This window comes from Balaenoptera physalus, assembly GCF_965194825.1.
Source record: "Balaenoptera physalus genome assembly, chromosome: 8".
In the NCBI taxonomy this organism is placed as follows: Eukaryota; Metazoa; Chordata; class Mammalia; order Artiodactyla; family Balaenopteridae; genus Balaenoptera; species Balaenoptera physalus.
In genome coordinates this window covers 105696779-105722543 of record NC_138887.1, presented here as the reverse complement: position 1 = coordinate 105722543, position 25765 = coordinate 105696779, and the positions used below count along the sequence as shown (strand labels likewise).

At 40.4% G+C, this 25765-nt stretch overlaps 1 protein-coding gene and 1 long non-coding RNA gene across 11 annotated transcripts in view; one reads left to right on the top strand and one right to left on the bottom strand.

Moving 5' to 3' along the window:
- BPGM (bisphosphoglycerate mutase) overlaps nucleotides 1-9419 on the bottom strand; it is a 36083-nt gene extending 26664 nt beyond the window's left edge. The window contains exon 1 of the mRNA XM_082473140.1: nucleotides 9295-9419. The gene's annotated coding sequence lies outside the window, so the exon portion shown is untranslated. The remainder of the gene's footprint in view (nucleotides 1-9294) is intronic.
- Nucleotides 9420-9560: 141 nt separating this feature from the next.
- LOC309666071 overlaps nucleotides 9561-25765 on the top strand; it is a 116886-nt gene continuing 100681 nt past the window's right edge. For all 10 annotated transcript variants that reach the window (XR_014266849.1, XR_014266850.1, XR_014266851.1 and 7 more), the window contains exon 1: nucleotides 9561-11015. This is a non-coding gene — a long non-coding RNA (uncharacterized lncRNA). The remainder of the gene's footprint in view (nucleotides 11016-25765) is intronic.

Genomic DNA, 25765 nt, shown 5'->3' with positions numbered 1-25765 from the left:
TGTGAGGAGCAGTGCTGCGGGGCTGCAAGGTGGTAGGAAAAGTGCTGAACTGCAAGGAACACACGCACTTCTCTGATGGACGCAACTCGTGTGCCTGGACAAAGCATTTGTATAATCTGGTCTCGCTGAGCTAAGGGTACCATTCTAGAACTTTTCTGGAGAACAAGGAGAAGCTGGGGCTGCTGAAAACAAAGACTGGAGAGAACGCAAGACTCAGACCAGAGAGAACCTGTGGATTCTGTTTTGTTTTTAGGGTAAATGTCTTTTTTTTTAATGTGATCATTTCAGCTCTTAGAAGCTCAAATGAAAAATGAAGGGAGTAGCTGCTACGTAGCTCCAGCCCATTTCTCTGTGAGACTGAGGAACTGGGGTCCTCAATCTTCCAATTCTCAAAAGAACTGGAAATGTGAATTTTATGTGATATCCGATACAAATACTAGCAACTAATTTGAATACATTTAAAAAATGTGAGCTAAACAAGACATTTCTGAGGGTAGATTGAGTCTGCTAGTGTATGACTGTGACTTAAAGAGAAACCTCCTCCAGGCCACAGGTGAATGAGGACCACCCCCCCCAGCCCCACCCTCCTGCCCCCTGGAGCTGGTCAGACCCCAAGCCTCCAGGCTCTAACCCCAGCCTTCGCCTGTGGTTGTCCAGCGCACTCTTTCAAAGGACAGACCCTCTAATCCCTACATGTGCCAGGCTTCCTTGTCCCTGACCCTCTCTTCACCAAAACTTCGCCAGTGCCCTGCAGAGTCCCAGCTCTGTAATCAAACTCCTACTCAACTTTGGACTCTTCTGGAATGTTTCCTCTAGCTCTCAACTTTCACCAAGCTGAAAATGAACTGAACACCGAACTATTCCCAGGTGTCTGCTTCTCTCTTCAGCAGGCGTGTTGGTGCCTCGTATCCTGGGGCAGGGGCTGCTGACGAGCCGGGTCCTGCTCCCGACTTCTCAATAGTACTTCCTGTCCAAATGCCTCCATCCCCACCATCTTTTGGGCAGGTGGGGGGAGCTTTGATTCTGAGCCTTGCAATAGTCAGCTGTAGCTCTCTTGCCCTCATGTATTAGCTACAAACTTCCTGAAAACTGAGTACCCTATTTAAAACCCTCAAATTACTTCCTGTTGATCTTAGGACAAAGCTCAAAATCCCTAATGTGACTTGCAAGGCTTTGGTTTTCTTTTATTTCCTTGAACATGCCATGTTCTTTCTGGCCTCAGGACCTCTGCACACACTGTCTCCTACACAGAACCCTCACCCAACACCCCCTCCCCTCCACCGCCGCTTCAGTCCCTCCCTGCTTTGGGGACCTGCTAGTTATCCTTTCGATCAGCTGTGTCCAATCAAAATGTAATGCAAGCCACATATAATTGGCTTTTTTAAATTGGTAATTTTAAATTTTCTAAAAGCCGTACTAAGCAGCAAAAATAGGTGAAATTCTAATAATACATTTTATTTAACCCTTTAGGTTCAAAAGATTATCATTCTAACATATGATCTATATAAAATTCTCAATGAGGTATTTTACTTTCTTTTTTTCTTAGTAAGTCTTTGAAACCTGATGTGTATTTTATACTTAAAGCACATCTCAATTTGGACTAACCACATTTCAAGGGCTCCACAGCCACACATGACCAGTGGCTACTGTATTGACTGGTGTAGCTTTAGCCCTTAGCTTAAATGTTATTTCCTCTAGGCTAGTCGTCCTCAAACTTTAACGTGCATCAGAATCACCAAGAGAACTGGTTCAAACAGGCTGCTGGGCCCCACTTCCAGAGCCTGAATGAGGAGGTCTGGGGTGGGCCTGAGAATCTGTATTTCTAGCAAGCTTCCAGGTGATGCTGAGGCTGCTGGTCTGAGGACAATGCTTTTAGAGCCTCTGCAGACTTCTCTGCCCTTCCTTCCCACCCACTGGGAAGCGGTGAGGTGCCTCCACAGCCCCCTGCTTTAGGACACTGGGTGCCGTTGTGATGGGTCACTTGTGACAGATCACTTGTTCCACGTCTGTGTGCCCTGTTAGACTGTAAGCTGCATCAAGGTTGGTCTGACTCACTGCCCCATCTCTAGAACCCAGCATGACACCTGACACATACTAGGTACTTAGTAGGTGTGTTGACTGAATCAAAGTTAGGCAAAAAGGATTAGCTTGTGCCAATAAGGCTAAGGTCTGACATTTTTAGGGGTAACTACCAAAGCAAAAACAGTCAGGCCTGAGACGTTAGGAGGCTTTAACTCAAGAATTCCAATGTATTTGATGGCAAAGGCAGAGCCAAGAATAATCATCCATTATATTTTTCTTTTGTTACAGTTTAGTATGTTCATGAACGGCCATAATAATCTCCATAGAGAAAAGAGAGACACTGATTGACTTGTCCAAAAACACACAGCCACTAAATGGAATTGGAGCTGCGATCCAGGTCTGTGCCTGACACCCGCACTCTTTCTACCTCACCACGGAAGATTTGTGAGTCTGGGTGTGAGCATCTAGGCTCACTAAGGCTTCCCTTCACAGGAGCATCTCCAATCACAGCTTGTCTCCCCAACCCAGGCAGACATTTCATGAAATGCGCACAAACAAGGTGAGTATAAAGGAGGGCTCGGCGTATGACTGCTCTTGAGAAGAACCTCAAATCACAAGGTCAAGTCAGGCAATAGTCACCCCCAACTTATAATAAGGTGCCATGCTAAGAATTAAAAACTATCCTTTTTAAAAATCAAGCTTTGTTTTTTTTGTGTTGCTTTTGGTAAAGCTCACCACGCTGGAGTTGGTTCTTAAAGGTCCTCATTTATCCATTGGCAAGGGTTACTGGCACTTGAATTAAGCACTAATTTTAGTCAATGATTTACTTCATACTCCCAAAGGGCCACACGGGTCACTAAATTACCATACCCCAGGGTTCCTTCCTTTTTAAAGTATGGTGTGGCTCAAAGAAAAAAATTTACTAAACAAACATATCTTTTACATGACTCTGCATCTCATCTTCCTGCCGCTTCCTCTTGGCTGTTTTTCCCTTCCTTCTGGCCATTACTTTTTTAGTCCTCTGACACCTAACTGATACCTTGCCCACTCTACTGAAATGCTCTCTCAAAAGACTGCTGATTAGTTACTTCTTACTAAGTGAAGACCATCTTCACGCAGGACTCACACTGCTTTGACCCCTCTGAAGCTGACTACTTCTATCAAGGGAAGAAAAAATCTTCTAAGATTTTGGTGCTGCATTTCTCCCAGCTCTTCTATTGTTACGTCCCGGTGTTGAATCTATATTTTCTTTTTTTTTTTCAATTTAATTTAATTTATTTATTTTTTATACAGCCGGGTTTTTAAAAAAATAATTAATTAATTAATTTATTTATTTATTTTTGGCTGCATTGGGTCTTCGTTGCTGCACACGGGCTTTTCTCTAGTTGGGGCGAGTGGGGGCTACTCTTTGTTGTGGTGCACCGGCTTCTCATTGCGATGGCTTCTCCTGTTGTGGAACATGGGCTCTAGGCGCACGGGCCTCAGTAGTTGTGGCTCACGGGCTCCAGGGCGCAGGCTCAGTAGTTGTGGTGCACGGGCCTAGGTTGCTCCGTGGCATGTGGGAATCTTCCCAGACCAGGGCTCAAACCCATGTCTCCTGCATTGACAGGTGGATTCCCAACCACTGCGCCATCAGGGAAGCCCCAGCAGGCTCTTATTAGTTGTCTATTTTATACATATTAGTGTATATATGTCAATCCCAATCTCCCAGTTCATCCCACCAACACCACCACCCCCCCGCCCAGCCCCACCACTTTCCCCACTTGGTGTCCATACGTTTGTTCTCTACATCTGTGTCTCTATTTCTGCCTTGCAAACCGGTTCATCTGTACCATTTTTCTAGATCCCACATATATGCGTTAATATACGATATTTTTTTCTCTTTCTTACTGAATCTGTATTTTCTGCCCGCCAGCAACAGTACTACGACAATGAAGACAGCATATGACACCACAGCCGCTACCTTTCTCAGAGTGCTCACTGTGTGCTTGGGACTATTTAAATCCTCAACCACCATTCTGCGGAGAAGTTACTATGATTACTCCAGTTTTACAGATGCAGAAACCTAAGAGGTGAGGTTAACTTGCCCAAGATGACAAAGATTGTACTGGCAGAACTGGATTTCAATCTCAGGCAGGCTGGACCCCAAAGCCTATACATATGCCTTGAACCACTCCGCTCCACCGCCATACTGGCACCCAAGGCTCTGTCCTCAGTCCTTGGAAACCCAACTTTTCTCACTACTTAAATTACGTTAAAATGGATGATTTATACATTGACATTCCCAAATACTCATCAGTCTACCATGTCTGGTCAATTAACTCATTCTTCAAACTGTTACAAACTCCATTTGAACATGGCATAATGCTAGGCCTGTGAGGAATATAGAATCCAACATGAATGATGTCTCCAAGCGACTAATGGGGGAAAGGATACATGTGTGTATCACTAAAGCAGAAAGTAAACCACAACATGAGAAACCAGTTCATGTATAAGGGAGATGGGAAAGGAGAGATTTTTTTTCTTGAATAATGCTTCATGGACATGGCACTATTTAAGCTGGATTTGAAAAGATGTTTAAGATTCAGATTTATAGAAAAAAGAAAAGGAATTCCAGGATGATTAAGATTCAGATTTATAGAAAAAAGAAAAGGAATTCCAGCCTAAGGGAACAGTGAGTAGAGGGCAAGGGAATGGGTGTTTATGGAGAAATGGTGAGCCATTCAAACTGGTTTGCCTAGAACAGTCTTGCTTTAGGCCTGTTTCCCCAACATACTTATTATAGGGCCCCTTTCACACTTGAAGGTCCCATCTGGAAAACTGTATGATCACCTTAAACTAAGTATAGGGTATAACAAGGAAGTAGGAGGAGACTAGTCTAGAAAGATAAGACTGAATAGTGGCCCCAAAAAGGGCCTTGTGCCAAAGAACGCAGGTTCTTCTGTAAGTACTGGGACATCATTAAAGGGTTAATAATGTGTATTTTAGGAGGATCAGGCAGCACCTACAAGTAAGAGAGATGGGAAAACCAGGGATTTGAATACTTGTGAGGCTTTTGCAACCATTCTGGTAACATTTAACGAAGACCTGGACAAGCATAATGGCTGTTGAAAAGGGGTAAAGGCGATGATGTGAAAAACACTCCAGCTTAGCTCAGGTGGGGGCAACTTTTTCTGTAAAAGGCCAAAGAGTAAATTTTTTAGGCTTTGTGGGCTATGTGGTCTGTTACAATTACTCAATTCTGCTGAAAGCAGCCATAAACAATGCACGTATGAACAAATAAGGCTGTGTTCCAATAAACATACTGGAACTTTTTTTGTCTTTTACATATGGACAAAGAAATTAGAATCTCATATAATTTTCATGCATGTGAAATATTGTTATACTTTGATTTATTTCAACCATTAAAAACCATTCATAGTTTGTGGGCTGTACAAAAACACGTAGTGGGCCAGAAGGCCTTAGTTTGCCAAACCCTGGCCTAGCTGGGATTACTCAGATCTACTAATCACATCAGCATTTTGAACCTTTAAGCATCCTGTCATGGGATAATCCCAACATTATTAAATCACCTGCTTTCAGTCTTGACCAGAACTGCAAGTGCCTTGAATAATGGAATCCCATTCATAACTGTTTTTATCCCTCACAGAAGACAGTACTGAGCACATTTAAATCAGTCTGAGTAGTTTATTTTGCTTCATCGAATTATTTAATAATGGGTTCAAGATGGAACAAGAGGGAAAAAATTATTCATCTTGTTAACCAACTTCAAAAATATAATCTGTCATTTTGACATGCATTACTTTTATTAGACATCTTTATAAATGCTTCACACTTCAGGTGAATGTATACCTGCTCAGGAATGGGTGCTATGGAATTGCCTTGGCAAAGAGAAACAAACAGGCAATTCGAAGAAAACACAATTTGCAGGTGACTCATATTTTCAAAGACCTTTTGAAATATATATACATATATGCATTTTTCCCCACCTAAATTGGCTACAGAGTAAAAAATATCCTTTCCATAAATGTCACCGTAAAATCGAGTTATGTTTCAAGATTAGCATCCTTTTGGCAAGGTAGGGATGGAGAGGGTGGGTAGGTAGGTAGGAGACTGGTACACATCAGGCCATTGCATTTACTGAGGTTACTTCTACAATACTTCCAGAATCTCTAGGCAGTATCAACAAATGTAGCTAATAATCTTGCTGCTGCCTCCTACACCTGCTCCTCATTAAACCATATAATTTCACGTACCTCTCCCTCACCCACCATAACTGAGTCTCGTCCTCTCTCCCAAACCAATGGTCCTGGGACAGTGCTTCCTCCTTCCGTCAGGTGTTTGAAAAGTAATAATGTCTAATACTCCAGTATGGCAACTCATGAACAGGTGGGGAAAATTATAGGATAAAGTCCAGTCTAAACACTTAGTTTGTTTTCTGTTTCCAAAATTGAGTAAGAAACGTGATCAATGATATAATGTTGAAGTAATATAAAATAAGGCATGCAGAGCCAGAGTTGCTTTGAGCCAAAGCTTACCCTTAAATATTAAATATTCAAATCCTACCCTAGACCACTTGGATGTTTTCCCTGGTCCAAATCCTCACTACATACCTTTGAACAACTCTTAACCTCCACTGCATTAGGGATCTAACTCTATAAAGATAGGCTGGCTAGATTTGAGGATAGGAAAAAGGTTAACCGTGTTTCTGATAGATTAAAAAGGAACAGTTCTTAAGGGAAATGAAATCTGGAGCTCAGTTCCTAAGGGTCTTAAAATATGCCTTTCCCCAAGCCCAGCTCAATACGAAAAGTTCAAACATGACTATATCCAAAAGTACCTATTGTTCCATCATCTATTACTTTTCCTAAAGCTTTATGGTAACGTTTCCATTTGTATTTGCATTATAAGAACAACTCTTTACCAGGAGCAAACGCTATTACTTACAGGTGTTTTCCAGACACTATTTACCCTGTCATTCTCCAACTTTATACCTATTAACCACTTGTTACAAAGCTAACAAACCATAGCAGGTAGACCCCTCTTCACAGGAAAGGGACACACATGTGTAATGACATATGTGTGTGCTTGGGGCATGTGGCCTGTTCCAGCCTGTGTGGCATCACCGATGTGCACAACACCCACTCATGACACCTCCTTCCTATCTAATTACTATTCTCAAGGGGCTATGAAGACTAAATGAGATTATGGTGAAGCGGTCTACCAAAGAGTGTGAGGTATTCTGGGTTGAATGGAGCAGACTTTGACTAACACATGAAGACTGACACAGACCTCAGGCCCTTGAGAGTGATCCTGCCTTGCTGATGGTATGAGCAGAAGCAAAAGCTGGGAATAAAGCAAAATGAGGGTGGCGGTAAGGAGAAAAGGTTAAATTAGACAGTGGAGGTAGGAATGCAATCAAATGTTGTGTGTGTGTTTCAGGAAAGAGGCGTTGACAGTAAGATACAGTCCTAGAAGCATACCAAATACTAAGCAATATTCTACAATCCAAATGCTTCAGGGAAGTGGCTAACATTTATTTTACATTTTATAAACTATATTTTATCCATATTTGTGGCCAAGTTTCAGTTAAAGAGTTTTGTTATTAAGTGATACTTTTAGTCCTATTTCCCCATATAAATATCCCTTCACACCAGATTTCATTCCAAGGATGTTCAAGTGACCTAACAGTTCAGACACTGGCGTGTCCTCTGTGCTCTAGGCACCAGACACACAAAGATGAAGGCACAGCTGAATTTAGATGTCATTACTTAAAATGAAATGTGCCACTTAATTTCAACCAACCATAGAAGGCAAAAGAGGAAGGGAGACTGAAAGATCTACCCGGACACCAACAGTGGTTGCCTCTGAGTGATGGAATAAAGGATGACATTTTCTGCCACATTATACTTCTGTACAATGTTCATTCTGGACAGCGGCCAAATTTTCTACAATGATCCACTTGGTTTGGTTTAAATATGGACACAAAAGAACAGGTACTACCCTTGTAGCTGGGAACTTTTATTTGCTAACAGACTGGTTAGGAATTTACTGCAATGAGATTTTGTTGATGTACTTGTGGTGGAAAACGTCTAAGGATCTTTAGTTTAAAACAGACTTTGAACACAGGCATGGACCTTGGAAATAATCCCATGCGACTTCCACTTTTTAAAGATGAGAAAATTAAGAGCCAGAGAACTGAAATGATTTAAGATCACACAAATAGCTTCAAGACTAAAACCCAGGTGTCTTGACCGCCAACTCAGAGCTTCTTCCACGACACCATTTGTTTGAATTATGCTTCTCTCAACCCCACCACAATTGAGTAGCATCTGTGATGTGTGAGGTGCTACAGGAACACAAAGATGGATCAAACCTAGTCCCCTGGCTTCAGGGAAGACAGTTTTAAAATAAAAGACAAATTGGCATGTGTTCTGCTTTCATTATAGAAAACCCTAGTAGCTACTGGTGAAAGATAGCATTTGATTTTTTTCCCCAAAAGTGTGCATTCAGTCAGTTAACATTCTGGTACCGCTCACAAGCTATAAAGCCTCCATAATTTGGAAGGGAGGTGGTAGGGGAATGAGAGTTACAATAAGTTAACTAACAACCAATTATCCTTAAAACGTAACTGTGAACTTAACTTCCATTACACATTTCTATTGTTCTTCTCCAGTAATACGGCCCCCATCCCTTCGAAAGGAGAAGAAATACTTACTTTTTCATTTGTAGTGGTTCGAAGAACCTGTGATTTAGCTCCAGACTAGAACTCTCCATGAAACCATTGCAGATATTCACCTTTCTCCTTTCATGACGTTCGAGTTTTTTCTACCTACTGAGACTTTTAGGGCCAGGTCTGCCATGGCCCTCAATATAGTGGCACAGCCCTGAAAACACACCGAGCTCCCTTCCAGTAGGAACCCTACTATTGACGGGGCTCTGTCACCCCGTGCCTCAGACGTCCAGGGGAGTTGAGTTCATCACTCCCTTCAACCCCTGTTTATTCTTGCCGTCAAGGTACCTCCACCAAGCGGAATTCTCCTTTGGGCTGTCAGACCAGAGAGGCTTATTCTGACAAAGAGACAGCTGAGCGGGACCTGGGGGATAAGTGAGGGTCGGAGCTTGAGGGGTCGACGCGCGAGTGCCAGACTCCCATCAAAGACTGAACCCGGGGAGGAAAGGAACTGGCCCTCCGCACGCCAAAATAAACCACCACATCATTGAGAAATGGAAACGTTCGCAACAGCAATATTCCAAAACAAAACCACTCACCTGCAGAAAGACCACCAGCAGCAGCCGCTCCTCGGAACCGCCGAGCTGCCAGCGCCTCCCAAGACTCATCACTGCTGCCGGCATCGACTCTCTTTTCTAGCCCCGGAGCCAGAAGGGGCAGGCCCTATGGCTCTGACTATTGGAGGGTCAAGCTGTCACTCATTCACAGCCCCACCCTACTCCCAGGAACAGGTCGAGGGCTTTTCCGTTTTTCAAATCCCCGGCGTAGAAAGTAAGGCTCTGAATGGCTCGTTGAGGAGACGAGCACACTTCCGGGCCAGTGAGGAGCTAGCTTTGACGCTAGTGGGCGGGCTTCTGCCTAGGGAAGTAGAAAAACAAAGCCGTGAACGTCGCCACGGCAATTGGAAAACTTCAGGAGCTCTTAAGCGGTCGAGGTGCTAGAAAGTGTTTGGCGTCGTGAAGGAAATACCTGCCAATGTAGAGAAGGGTCGACGGGATCTTGGAATTGATGAGGTGATACCTTCCTTTACTCTTGGGAAACTGCAGTCTGCGGATGAAGGTGGGCACTCCTCGCGGAGGAAAGCTCCTGCTTTCCTCTTGGTTTTAAGTCCTAAACGGTGATTAAAGCAAAAGCCTTTAAAGTGCCCGATTTATGGGCAGTAACTCGTCCTCACTCTCTCCTAGTGTTGATACTTTTATAGGGATTTCCCCCTAGGCAATCCCCTGACATTATTTTGGTTGGGGGAAGAACAGTGAACATGGAAGGCACTAAAAGCTTAGAGGACAGACGAAGAGAGGATGGAGTGATATGAGAATGATAAATTGGGGGGCCACAGTTACTGAACAAGAGAAATCTATGAAAATACTCGAAGCTCGGCACAGGGCCTTGTAAGCTTCTTCAAGTAGGATTGAACTACCACACAAGCCTTTGAAGCATAAAGTGTCAGAACCTTTGGGTGGGCGTGAAAATAGTAAGGATTGGTTTGTTTGCCTGACCACATGGGTGGGAAATTCTGCTTCTTGATTTCTAAAAGCTGTCCTACCCAGTGTTTAGTATCCTGTTTTGAGTTTTTCCTATTTCATCCTCATAACAAGTCCAGTAGATACGTGATGGCCAAGCAGGTCCTGAGAATAATTAAACATAAATTTGAAAAGCTAATTTCCACGTTTTAAACCCTGTGACACATTATGTATTGAATTAGTTAAGATGTAAGCATTGGTAGTTAGTTTTGTGTCTCCTTTATCCTTCTTAGAGCATAACAATTCCTCCTAGGGTGTCAAAGAACAGATCCTTACTTCTGGGAGAGCACAAATCCAAGGCCTGACAGATCCCAGCAGGTGATAGGTACCATCTAGGGATAGTCAAATTAAACTTGTACGGGATTAACTAGAGGTCATGTCAGAGCAACTGGAGGAGGCGGCTTCCGGGCTTGACTCCCAAGAATGCAGCTTTCAAATCCTATACTCTTACCCACTTCCTCTTCCTTTTCTCGGTACCAGGTGAGGACAAAGTGAGGGGAAACCTTTTCTGCTAGTGTAACATCAAAGCTTCCTACTTAGAGTGCCCACCGTCCATACTCTGGAGGATAAAGACAGGATAAAGACAAGTGTCAGTCCTATAGCATTTAGCGATACTTATCTGGACTTAAGGGCTCACTGGATTTTGTTTTACTGTTATGTATACCTGTGGAATGCTGGTTTGTCACATGGAACATTAACAACATCAAATATCACCTGCCTTTTAGAATCTCCTTGTACAGGTGAGGAATCTGAAATTTAAGAAGTTTATTCAGAATTACTTAGCTGGTTGGGGGCAGAGCCTGGGCAAGGATCCAAGGTTGCTAATTCATAATTCTGGGGAAAATGCTTCCTCTCCTGCTGCCTCTTGCTCTCCCCTAGCACACACACACAAAAGCAATATTTTTTTAAATCAAGATTACTAATTTAATAGTAATTTATTAGTAATTTTATGGAAAATTTATTTCCATTAAGACCGGTCATGAAAATTTACTTCTGATGTAGCAAACAGTATAGATAGTATGAAAATAACTCAGGGTCCCAGTTCACTACTTCAAACAGCTTTTGGTGTAGTCCCACTTTCATCCAAATAAGAAATGAAAATGCAGTAAATTATTATAGCCATGTTGTCTTTCTTTCTGTTATGTGAGTGTATCAAAAAGTCAATATTAACACATATAGTACTTTAAGGATTAGTAGCAGATTGTCTTATTCAGGACCTGAATAAAATACAATTTTATGAAAGCCTACATACTGGGCCTAAATTTCACAGCCATTTACACAGGGCCTTTGCAGGTAGGGTTGAGCTGGTCCACCATGCATCAAAACATCATCCAGAGACCTAGGCTATTCTGCCTTGGCTCTCTCCTTCCCTCCAGCAAACTCCAGAAAGTAGTTGATCCTATATTCCCTTTACAGATTGTCTCCTTAACAATCTTATCATCATGATCTGGTTGTTTGCTGCTAGTATCTAGTCTCCCACCATACGCTACCTTCTTTCAGGGTCAGATTAGAATCTGCTCCCCGTAATCTAGTGTAACAGGCCCAAAGTGTTTGGCTCCCACCATTGACCTATTCAGTACACGACCCCTCTACTGAAACCAAAAACTGGAAATGCCCTTTGGGATCAGCCATGTAGAACCTTAGAAGAGACTTTGAAGCCATCTGTCCCTTCATTTTACAAGTTAAAACAGAATGCTCATCTCACAGAGTAGTGCAAAGAATAACTGAGGCCATTTTGAAATAGTTTTGCAATCTCTGAAGCACCTTACATCTGCTACTTCCTTGCACTGGGAACTGAGGCACGTTGTCTGACCTCAGCCTGTGTCTTTATCTGTGAAATAGGGATAATACCTAAGTGGCCATTGTGAAAATTAAATGAGATAATGCGGATGTACACAAGGAAAGTGTTCAGTAAATGGTAGTTATTCTTAACAGCTACAGTAATGATAAATGTAAAGTGTTTTAACTACTTACACGTACTCTTGTTTTAAGAACTCAGGAAAGTCTGGGCTTTGTGCTTTCCTCCCCTTTCCCTGCTCTCTACTCACATGGAGACCTGGCCTCCTGCAGAGGCTGTAGGACAGGAATTTCCTTAGTTATCTTGCTGCCACCCAGAGAGGTGACTGTCAAGATGTGAATGCCAAAGAGAGTACAGATGCACTGCGGGGCTGGGAGCCTCTGGTACTGGGAAGTCTGAACTATATGAAATTTCCCTACTGTACAACGTGGAGCATCATGGGGTGAACAAAGTTGTCATAATTTCTCCCTGTGGAGTTGTTTTTCAAATGCTATATCAGATGTATGTATTATACTTTATATTAAAAATATTATGTTTATTGCATAAGGCTTAGAAAAGAAAAAATTCTAAACACCCACATTCCTACCACTTAGAATTTATTGTTAATTTTTATTTCCTTCTATTTTTTCCCTATAAATCAATTATTTTAAAAAGACGGGAATCCATAGTATATATACTGGTTCATGGCAATATTTACTTAATTCATTATGAACATCTCCTCGTGTCATTTAATATTCTTCTTCGATTACAATTCCATCAGGTGACTGTGCCTTTGGGTATTATGTCTCACAATTCAACCAGTTTCCTACTCTTGGGAGTTGAGGTTGTTTCAGTTTCTTTCAAGGATTCAGGGACGTAAATGGGCTGCTGCTTTCCTTAAATGACAGGGTGCTCTGGGAATGTCTGTTGAACCAAAGGTACTGGCTGCTGGCCTTCTCCGCAGAGAGGCTGATAAAGCCGCCAGGCATTCCTTTCTCTGTGCCCTGGAATTGCAGAGCTAAGAAAGCTGAAGCCAGGGAAGCCTGAAAGCTCCTGTAGGGTAGCCCCTTCACCCCTGCTCCCCACAGAGTTTCCTGCTCTTCAACCTGAAGAAAAGGTATTGAGGTGAAAGAAATTGAGGAAGGGGTTGGAAATCAGGGCTCAATTAATAAAACCTCACAAAACTCCTGGCATATGTGTCTCCAATTTACAGATGAGGAAACTAAGACACAGAGACAATCTGTACAAACCTGCACAGCTAATTAGAGAGTCCGAGTTTGACTTGGTTCTGAAATTTGAACTCTCCCCACCACGCTTCCTACTTCTTCTAAAAACCGATGGCTATAACTTCATTCTTCTTTTTTTTTTTTTCTGTGAGAAATTTGTTGTCAGTCTCCTAAGGTTTATTGGTTATCTGCTCCCTTAAAAAAAAATTCCCTCCTGACTGTCCAAGGATTTCTTCTGCCTGTGGATTTCCCAAGTTGGCTCCCTCTTTGCCAAAAGAATATATCCTCATTCTTTGATGAAGAATCAGACAACGTAGCTTTTGTTCCCCCTCCCCCCACATTTGCTAGTTTTCTTACCAAAGTGTCCTCACTATATGCGTTGGAAGGTCAAACTCATAAAAGGATAGCTGCATAAAGTTAACAATGTTACACATAGTTCCTTAGCTTTTGGGATTTATAAAGTATGACTATATATAGAGCAATAAGTCTGTTTTTCTGGTTTGGTTATAACCTGGTTCTAAAGGAAGTTCTAAAAGAGGCTTTACAAAATTGTTTAGAGCCATGCAGCATCATTAAAATGGGTGTATAACCTACCAATATGACACTTTGAAGGCAGTAACACATATTTGGAAGTGTAATTTCTGGAATGTTTTGTTCAAGGCTCTCTATATAATCTAATCAGAATCAGTTTCAATCAAGAAGGTATCTTTTCTCTCTCTCTTTTTTTTAGTATTTATTTATTTATTTATTTATTTGGCTGTGCTGGGTCTTAGTTGAAGCACATGGGATCTTTGTTGCGGCACACGGGCTTCTCTCTAGTTCTGGCATGGGGGCTCCAGAGCGTGAAGTCTCAGTAGTTAGTTGTCCCGGGCATGTGGGATCTTAGTTCCCCAACCAGGGATCGAACCCGTGTCCCCTACACTGGAAGGCAGATTCTTAACTACTGGACCACCAGGGAAGTCCCAAGAAGATACCTTTTTTCCATCTTCCCTGCCCCACCCCCCATACTATACCAGCACCCTAGCCCAAACTACCATCAACTCTTGCATGGATTTTCTCAGTAGCTTCCTAACAAATCTTCCTGAATCCACCTGTGCTCTCTTTTAGCCAGGCAGTGTGATCTTTGTGATCATGGTACAGCTAATCCCCTCCTTCCCCCAGCTTGAAACATTGCAATAGCTTCCCACTGCCCCTGGGACTGGCCTTCTTTCCTCTTCCCTATGGCCATTAGACCTTGGCACAAGCATTTTCCCTACCTAGAATGCTCTTCCTTTCCAGGTAGTTAAAGCGCAGAATAAGAACCCAATTTTCCTAATTCCCAGGCTGAATCTCTAAGGTAAGTGTGTTCCTGGGGATTAGTTGTTGTCCAGCAGGGGGAAACATGATTTGGAGGTTCAAAGGAAATTCAGTAACGCAGGGGATAAGAGTGTGGGCTTTGGGGCCAGTCCGCCTGGGTTCCAGTCCAGTACTAACCATATGATCTTGGGCAAATTTTTTTTTTTAACACCCTTGCCTTATTTCTTCTGTTGTATAATGGGCCATGGTAAGGTTATCTACCTCATAAAGCTATATTGTTTAAATAAGTTAACACATGGAAAGAGCTCAGTAAATTTTAACTTTAATAGTCTCAACAATAGATTAAGGGCCCAATATAATTTCTTATGTAGAGAGTAAAATCAACCTTGTTAATTTTCTCTTGTTTTCTTCTGGAGAAAAACAGATACAGCAAGCAACTGGGAGGCCCTCCTAGGGCAGCGAAAGGCTGGTCCTAGCAGATAAGGCTTCAGGGGCTGCACTATGTAGGGAAAGACATATGATTACGTAGTCAAAACAGGTGCCAGGCCACAAATGCTAGTGAGCTGAGATAACATGAAGCCTAAAGGGTTTAAAAAATACACAAGGAAAAATAAATTAAAGAAATCTAAAATAGTATTAAAAAAAATCACAACAGCGGACAAAAGATAATCTGTTTACAGATGAAATCATTTTCAGCTTCTAAACTAAGCTCTGTCCTATAAAATATCTTTTCCATGTATAATAAACATTTTGGAGGCTACCTGAGGTCCCAGAATTTTTTTACCAGAATGTTCTATGGTAGCTTTGAGATCTGTCATTTCTAGCTACTTCTAGGTACTATTTTGTACCTAGTAGAGAGAAGCTACTTTACCTATACACTGTTACTCCAGCTTGAGTTAGACAAAGTTCTTTATATTCCCCATTTAAATCCTTACAGAATCCTTATTAAATAAATTTAGAAAATAGTTTGACTGCCTTCACTTATTAGTGAGTTTTCAAGTAAAGAATAATGAGAATACAGAATTTGTTACCAGTTTGGTAACCATCAGTGACTTACGGCCACTGGAGTGTCGGTCTCTTTATGCCAGTTGAGTCTCCTAACTAGTCTCTGCCATCATCTCTCTGTGAGGTCAGATAAGAGGAACAGGTAAGTCTCCTGTCGGTAGCCACAGGATATAAAAATTAGCAAGAAAGGCTATTCTCACACGTGGTGTTCTGTAGACTATTATTAGACTTACGAGTAATGGCAGAGGCTCTAACACTTGATGGTTCTTGGAGAGATGATGGGCTGAAACTCCGGTTGTTGTGATCCATGATTATTCAGTGACAGCTGAAGCAGAGAACTGCAATGCCAAATGACCTACATTTCTTCACCTTCGAAACTTTAAGCAATTATATAAAGGCCAGGCATCTATAGCTTGCTAAAACTTCCCTACTGTTGAAAATTATTTTTAGGACCATTAGGAAAGAACCTATGTTCTCAGATTCAAAGTCAGTTATATTAGGCAAAATATTAATAACAGAACAACTTTTAACAAAATATTATGGTAAATATTTCATTTTTTATCCAAAACTGGTAACTGTTGCTTTATATATATATATATATATATATATATATATATATATATATATATATATATATATATATATATATTCCTCTTTGCCTTAACACATATATTTCTTTATGCTTTGTTGCTTCTCTACCTTCTCTAAAATGGGTGAGAAAGAAGAACAAAAAAAGGAAAAGGAAGAAGGAGAAAATAAGTAAAACCTTCAGAAATGCACAGGTCTGGTCCCAACCAGCAAATCAATCCAAAAAGTAACCAATTATTCATTGAATGTTGCCTAATGTTTAAGAAATTGTATTAAGAATTTCTTAAACTTCCTAATTTTGAAATTTTGAAGGAAGAGAATTAACAATATTATTAATGCCTACCATAAGCTCTGCCAGGAGCAAGAGTTATTGAGATAAATGAAACATGATCTTTGTCCTCAAGGAGCATGGCCCAGTAAGAGAGAAACCAACTCATGAACTATGGATCACGGTCCAACAAATACATGCGCAAGTGCAATCATTGAGGACTCACAGGGTGTTTTGTTTGGATGGGGGAGGGGGAGTTCTTAAGTGTGCGTGGGGAGGGGCTGGGGGTGAGAAGAGTTGGCAGGGATGTGAGAATTATAGATACATAATGGAAGAGGTAAAGTCTGAGCAATGTTAAGAAATGAGTAGACTTCCAGCCAGAATCCAAAACTGGATTGCGGTGATAGTTGCACAATTGTATTAAACTCGTTGAAACTCATTTGGATTATATGCTAAAAATGGGTAAATTTTATGGTATATAAATTATATCTCAAAGTGTTGTTTTTTTCTTAAGAACACTGGCTTTAGAAACAGAAACACAGATTCCTGCAATTGGCTTGTTTCAGAGAGAAAGTGCATGAATGATCTTATCTGTAACGCCACTGCCCTTGCCCGATAGACCTCAGGGTCTAGTGCTGCCTGTCTGGATGGATAGTCAGTCTGTCTAGGTCTGGGGATGGTATTAAGAAGCTTATTGTTGCCTCATACTTGAGCTACATTATCCAACAACTTTATCAGGCATACAGCTGATATTCTACTTCCTACCTTTAAGACACCTATTTCTTTCCATACTTAGTTACCAATTTTACAACCTTGGACTGGTGAAAAATTTATGTTGAACTAAATTTAGACTGATAGAAAAGTTGCCGGAATAGTACAGAGTTTCATGTATCCTTCACCCAGCTTCCCCTAATGTTAACATCTGACATAAGCATACTACAGTCGTCAGAATCAGGAAATTAACATTGGTACAGTACTACTAGCTAAACTGAAGACCTTATACAAATTTTGCCACTAATCTCCCACTAATGTCCCTTTTCTATTCCAAGATCTTATCTAGGGTCTCACATTGCGTTTAGTTGTTAGTTATCCTTGGTGCCCTGAGGTCTGCAATAGCTCCTCAGTCTTTCCTTGTCCTTCATGACCTTGATATTCTTGAAGAGTGTAGATGATTTTGCCAAATGTCTCTCAGTTTTGAGTTTGCCTAATGTTTTTTCATGATTGAACTCAGGTTCTGCAGTTTAGGTGAGAATACCATGAAATATTGTGTTCTCTTCACTGCATCGTATCACAGGGTTCATGATTTTGATATGTTTTATTATTGGTGGTATTAACCGTGATCACTTGGTTAACATGGTTTCTGCCAAGTTTCTCCACCATAAAATTACATCTTTCCCTTTGTAATTAATAAGTATGTTGAGGGAGATCTTTTGAAGTCATGAAACTTTGTTTCTCCTCAAACTTTTACCCACTAATTTTATCATCTATTGATGCAATTTGTCTACAACAGTTATTATTGTGGTATTTCATGGTGATTTTATATTTTTCTCTTTCCTTTTACATTTATTAATTCAAGTTCTACCATAAGGAAGAGTTGTCCCATCTCTACCATTTATTTATTTCATTTATTATTTTTATCAGTGTGGACTCATTTATTTATGGATTGTAATCTAATACTATAATTATATGTTTTGCTGCTCAAATTGTTCCAGCTCTGGCACTTAGGAGTTACTTTGCCCCTGTGTTTTGTTTTGTTTTTGGAGCATGTTCTTACTTTCTGGCAAAAGATGTTCAAGGCTCATCTTATATATTACCTGCCTTGGCCCTGGAATCAACTATTTCCCCAAGGAACTCTGGTTCCTTTTATTAGAGAGTGGTGTTTAGAATCCAAGATCTGAGCACAAGGTGTGAAATGGGCTAAGATTTCTCACAATTCCAGGTTGATGAAAATGGGGACTAATTGGAATTCATACGCTTATGGGAATTGGTACAATCAGTTTGGAAAACAATTTGGCATTAGCCACTAAAACGTAGGTAGGAACATTCCATGAGTCAGTAGTTTCACTGGAAGAACTCTTGCACATGTGCAACTGGAGTTGTATGCAGTTTTGTTTAGAATAACACATAACTGAAAACAACCCAAACGCCCATCAGGAGGAGAACAGATGAATAAAGTGCAGTATATTCATACAATGGAATATTCTAAAGCAGTGAAAATGAGCTACAGCTATACACATCAACAGGAATGAATCTCAGATGCATATTAGCCAAAAAGAATACAGACAGTATGATTCCATTTACAGAAAGTTCATCAATATGCAGAATAAAGCAATATAGATATTTGTAGGGATGCATAAGTGATAAGATGATAAAACTGGAAAGAAAAGGTAATGATAACTACAAAATCCAGGATAGTGATTACAGTAGGGGGTGGAATGCATGGGGCTTCAGAAGTATTGGTAGTATATTTTTTAAGCTGAATGGTGGGTTAATGGGCATTCATTTTATTTAGATCAGACATATGTATATGCGAAATATTGCATAATGAAGAAAGAGGGGGAGGAGCTGGGGGAAGGGAAAGAAGAGAAAAGAAGAAAAGAAGGGAGGGAAGGAAATAAAAAGGGAAGGACAGAGGGAGGGAAAGAAAGAAACAAAAGAGCATTCCTGTACATGATGTCTTAAGATCTGGGTGGTAGTTCAGATTCTGACACCAAATATCTCTTTGGCTTTGAATGAGTCACTAAACTTTCCAGAGCCTCAATTTTCACACCAGTTAAATAGGTAAAATGTACTTTGTCCTGTGTACTTCACAGTGTTATTTTGAGGAAAACATGAAATATGTATAGAACAGTACTTCAAAGAAGTAATAACGTATTCTAAAATACAAAAGAAAAAGAGTTAATACCTCAAATTACCTTGCTTCCTAATGCCAGAAACCTAGTGTATCTTGATATTTGTATATAATTTTATATTCAATCACTAACTTATATCCTGCCCACTCCTTGCTGAACTAACATATCAGGAGGAAAACAGATATTTTGCTTATGCCTTTCAAGAAGGTTGGTTTGCTCTTCTGACAAAATTCACGAAGAGTGGCTTAACCTGAGCATTTCTGAGGTCTCAGGCTGCAGAACTTAAGGGCATTTCTGACTTGGGAAGGGCAATGTTGATGTGCTCTCCCGTGGTCAGAGGAGAAAGCACGTGTGATGAAGGGGTTGGTGATTGGCCTCATTTTCAACAAATACAATAATAATCAATATAAGATATGGGCTACTATGCCTTACTATGGGCCAGACTTTGTTCTAACTTCTTCATTTTCATTATCTCATTTAATTCTCAAAGCAACCCTGAGAGATATGTCACATTATCTCCATTTTACAGATGGGAATATAGACTCCGAGAGTTGAAGTAAATGACCCAAGGTCACCAAGTGAGTGACGAGGGCAGATTGCCTCCTCAGGGCCACCTGTAGCCAAAGCCCACTCTCGACATCTAACCCAAATGTCTGTTGATAAACTGAGTTCTCCTTAGAGATCTTAACATCTCACAGGTATAATCTCTGGGCTAATATGACTTCTCATCACCAGCCAACTTCACAAAGAAATCTGTGATTTTATTAGATATTACTAATTTTTTTAAAATTCCAGCTGTACTGGTAGCACACCAATGGGAGCCTCATGGGGAATACTAAACAGCTTGAATTATTTGTGCTAGGAAGGATCTTCCTGTTGTAGTTGAAGGACCCCTAAGGGAAAAAGAAAAAACAACAGGAAAGATCACCAAATGTCTAATTTACAGACTCAACCTGTATACTTTAGTTTTCTCACTGTCCCTGCTGTTTGCTTGGAATAACCCTCTTCACCTGTTTTGACTGGACCCCCTGGCTGCTTCTTCAGCCTCTGATTTCTGCTATAATGACTGGTTCCTGACCTTCTGCTTTTTTAAATCTTCTATTCTATTAATAAAATTCATTGGTTGATCACTTTATAGATATTCTAGTATTTAACTATCTTTTAATTTCTGAAAGCATATTTGGGCGCACTGTGGTTTACAAATATGCCATTAGAATCAGTTGTTATATATTTTATTTATAATTTTTAGTTTATATTTTTTAAGAGGCTGTTCTACAGTTTTGAATGATTCTTGGCAAGATTTTGGTCCCGAGGTTATTCTAACCTTGTAAGATGAATTGGGAAAATGCCTTCTTTTCTGATGCTTTGGAATAATGTGAATATCACAGATATTACCTGCACTCTGAATGTTTCTTCTTTTTTAAAAAAAAAAAATTTATTTATTTGGCTGTGTTGGGTCTTAGTTGCGGCATGTGGGATCTTTTAGTTAAGGCATGTGGGATCTAGTTCCCCGACCAGGGATAGAGCCAGGGCCCCCTGCATTGGGAGTGCAAAGTCTTAGCCACTGGACCACCAGGGAAGTCCCCTGAGTGTTTGATAGCATTCTTTTGATTAATCATTCTAGCTTGGAACTTTTTAGAGGGTAGACATTTTTACATACTTTTTACCCCTTCAATCCCACCTCTCACCCCTGGTGCAACCCAGTCTACTGAGGTTTTCTTTTTCTTCTTAAGTCAATTTTTGTAATTTGTGTTTCCTATGTAATCATCCATTTCTTTCAAGTTTACGGCACCAACATTTTATGTAGTGTTCTCTTAGAACATTCAGATATCTTTTTGACTGTACTTATAACCCTTTTGTTATTCAAGTTGGTATCATTTCACTTTGGCTGCAGTTACCTCCTGACTAGTCCCCCCATATCCACTCTAACCACACTCTCTCTGTGTGTATCTGCCCCATCTTTTATCATTCCCTGCTATATCCATCAGTGGCCCAATGGGACTATTTAAGTAGTAAAACAGGGGTAGTTTCTTTCTAGATGATCTGTTACAAATCCTGGCCGTGAGCTGTGGGACAGTCTTATGTCTATTCTTGGACATCCAGAGTTGTCATTATGTTACTTACATCTCTAGCTCTCCTCACCTATATATACATACACCTGTCCTTCATGGGTCCTTGCTCAACTCAGCGCAGCTGCATCTATCCTATACATCCTCCCCACCCTGCCTCCATAACTCATTTGTGTTACTGGGGAAGGAAATTAAGATGCCCTGTACATGTTCTCTTGGATTCCTAGTATTGTGTAAAACAACTGAGCACCTAATGGTCAAATGAGAGTTCATAGTGCTAAAAGCAAACCCTCGACCATGTGGCAGCCTTTTACTAAAGAATCACTAAGGAAACTCCAGTTCAGTTCTACTCAGTCTCACCATGAAGGGAGGTAGAAGATAGACAAAGACAGTGTACACTGAGTCTTCACCTCTTCAAAACTTCCCCCAAATCAGCTAAGCATATCCATCTTTTAGAATTTTAGGTCCCAGCCTGACTGCCTCACACATGTACAGCTCTTTCTTTCCCTCTTCACCTCTTTGCTATTTATGTCTCTGTCCGAGACACCTTGATTCTTATGCACAAATCAGCTCTTTCCTGATCTCTAACTGAAGTTCTATTTCTTGCTTACTCCTGGGCAGTAGCCTTAACCACTGAGATTAGGAGTTGAACTATTACCCAAAAATTTTTTTAAAAATTTGGCCTTACGGTGCAAACTATTTTTTAAAAATATACAATAGAGTATTTATATTCATAGAAAATATGTGCTTCTTTCAGCAAACAAGGTTATGTATGAAGTCATCAGTTCTGTAAAAGGAAAAGAAGAAAAACAACTAGTTCAAAGAGAGGATTTTCCCCCTTCTTTTTGGTGTGCAGTGCCACACACTTGAACAATTCATATTGACTCAATTCAATGATACAGTGTGGTATAATACACAAGCATGGCCTGGAGTCAGGAGATTTGGGGTCTACCCCCACGATCTGCTATACTAGCTGTGTGACCTCAGGATAAATTGCTTAAAACTGTTATCCAAGTTATTTGTCTGTAAATTTAAGATGTTAAACTACATAACCTTTAAAGATCTTTTTAATATAGCAGTCTTGGATCCCACAGAGTACATAAGTACTTATCCTATGTTGGAGCCCTGCGTAGTATGGGAGAAATATAGTCTTTATTCTCAAGAAGCATATCATTTCATGAAAATGTGACTTATTTTAAGTAGTCAGTTATAAGATGACATTTTTCTTTTTTGCTCTTTAGGGTGAATTTGGTTCAAGCCATTTTAGCCCCATTTATAACTAACTTTTCTCCATCTGTTCTGCTATCTCTCTTTCTAGCCCCCAGAAAAAGACACATGATACAATCATGGTCCAAGAAACCAAATCCTGTTATTCAGCACATCTACATGGCTTATTATTTGTTTCTCACTTCTTTTTTCTTCCCAAGTTACAACCTTCAACTGATATAGATTAAAATTTTTCTAATGCTTTTCACAGCTGAGATTATGATGGACTAGACAGAATGACTCTCCCACTACTAGATGACTAGAACCTGGATAAGTTTCAAGCATAGTTTTTTTTGTTTTTTTTTTTTAAAGGAACTCCTTTATTTATTTATTTATTTATTTTTGGGTGTGTTGGGTCTTCGTTTCTGTGCGAGGGCTTTCTCCAGTTGCGGCGAGCAGGGGCCACTCTTCATCGCGGTGCGTGGGCCTCTCACTATCGCGGCCTCTCTTGTTGCGGAGCACAGGCTCCAGACGCGCAGGCTCAGTAGTTGTGGCTCACGGGCCTAGCCGCTCTGCGGCATGTGGGATCTTCCCAGACCAGGGCTCGAACCCGTGTCCCCCGCATTGGCAGGCAGATTCTCAACGACTGCGCCACCAGGGAAGCCCTCAAGCATAGTTTTAATACATCACTGACATACAAGAAATAAGTGGTATCCACATGTGCCAAAAATGGAAAATGAAAACAACTAAGTTTGGAATGATGAGCAGTTTAAACAAATGAAAAGGCTAGGATTGCCTTGAGGGAAAAATGTCAATACCAGCACTGGGATTAGAAAATTAAGCCTTGGGATTTCTGCAAAGTGGAGAAATAGAGACACAGATGTAGAGAACAAACGTATGGACACCAACGAGGGAAAGTTGCGGGGGGCGGGGGGGATGGTGGTGGGTTGAATTGAGAGATTGGGATTGACACACATACACTAACATGTATAAAATGGATAACTAATAAGAACCTGCTGTATAAAAAAATAAATTAAATAAAATTCAAAAAAAGGCAGATTTCAAAAAAATAAATTAGAACCTTTATAAATAAAATATAATTATTGAAATTAATAACTCAGTGGATGAAGTAAACAGCAGAATATATGCAGGTGAAGAGAGAATTAAATCTGAAGGAAATGCTCAGACTATAATGCATAAAGACAAGGCAGTAAATTTGAAAGAGAGGTCAGCTACATGGAAGATATAACGAGAAAATATAACACATCTAATTGGAGTTCCAGAAGGAGAAAATAGAAAAAAAAAGGCAATATTTGAAGACACAAAGGCTGAGAATTTCCCAAAACTGATGAAAGGACATGAATCCACAGATAAGAGTTCAAGACAGAATAGATGCATAAAAAGAAAGTCATACCCAGATATATTTTAGTAAAACCAAAGAATATCAAAGACAGAGAAGATCTTAAAAACAGGCAGAAGAAAAAGGTAGATAATTTACAAAGGACAACAAGTAGATATCAGGTTCTCAATAGCAGCTATGGAATCCACAACACAGTAGAATGATAGCTTCAAAGTTCTGAAGAGAAAATAACCATCAACCTAGATTTGTAGGTTTAGCAAAACTTTTTTTCAAGGACAAGGGAAACAAAGACATAGTCAGACTGACATAGATTGAATTTACCTCCAAGAAACCTTCCCTAATGGAACTTTTAAAAGAATGCACTTTAGAAAGAAGAAAAATGATTCTAAAATCAAGTTCAGGATACCCACATGCAAAAGAATGAAGTTGGACCCTTATCTTACACCACATACAAAAATTAACTCAAAATGGATCAAAGACCTAAATGTGAGAGTTAAAACCATAACACCTTTGGAAGAAAACATAGAAAATCTTCATAATCTTGGAGTTGGCAATGGTTTCTTAGATATGACACCAAGCGCACAAGCAACAAAAGAGAAAATATACTGGACTTCATCAAAATTAAAAAATTTTGTGCATCAAAGGACGTTATCAAGAAAGTGAAAAGACAGCCACAGAGTGGGAGCTATTATTTGCAAATTATATAAATGATGTGTCTAGTATCCAGAATTTATAAAGAACTTGTACAACTCAACAACAAAAAGACAATCAAAAAGTGAGCAAATGAGTTGAATAGATGTTTTTCTAAAGAGGATGTGCAAATGGCCAACAAGCACATGAAAAGATATTCAGCATCATTAGTCATTAGGGAAATGCAAATCAAAACTGCAATGAGATACCACTTCATGCCCAGTAGAATGGCTATGATTATTTTTTAAATAAAAATAATATCACAGGGACTCCCCTGGTGGCGCAGTGGTTAAGAATCCACCTGCCAATGCAGGCGACACGGGTTTGATCCCTGGTCCAGGAAGATCCTACATGCCGCGGAGCAACTAAGCCCGTGTGCCACAGCTACTGAGCCCTCGAGCCCGCGTGCTGCAACTAGTGAGCCTGTGCCCCACAACTACTTAGCCCATGCACCGCAACTACTGAAGCCCGCACACTCTAGGACCCACGTGCCGCAACTACTGAGCCCGCGTGCTGCAACTGCTGAAGTCTGCACACCTAGAGTCCATGCTCTGCAACAAGAGAAGCCACCGTGATTAGAAGCCCGTGCACCACAGAGTAGCCCCTGCTAGCTGCAACTAGAAGAAGCCCACGTGCAGCAACGAAGACCCAAAGCAGCCAAAAGTAAATGAATAAATAAACATCACAGATATAGAAAACAAACTTATGGTTATCAGGGGGAAAGCGGGGAGGGATAAATTGGGAGATTGGGATTGACATATACACACTACCATATATAAAATAGATAATTAATAAGGACCTACTGTATAGTACAGGAAACTCTACTTAATACTCTGTAATGACCTATATGGGAAAAGAATCTTTAAAAGGGTGGATATATGTATATATATAACTGATTCACTTTGTTGTAGACCTGAAACTAACACAACATTGTAAATCAACTAGACTCCAATAAAAATTAAAAAAAAAAAACAAGTATTGGTGAGGATGTGGATACATTGGAACCCTTGTACATTGCTGGTGGAAATTTTAAATGGTGCAGCCACTGTGGAAAAATGGTAGTTCTTCAAAAAGTTAAACGAAGAATTACCATATGACCCAGCAATTCCATTCCTAGGTATGTAACCCCCAAAACTGAAGACAGCTATTCAAA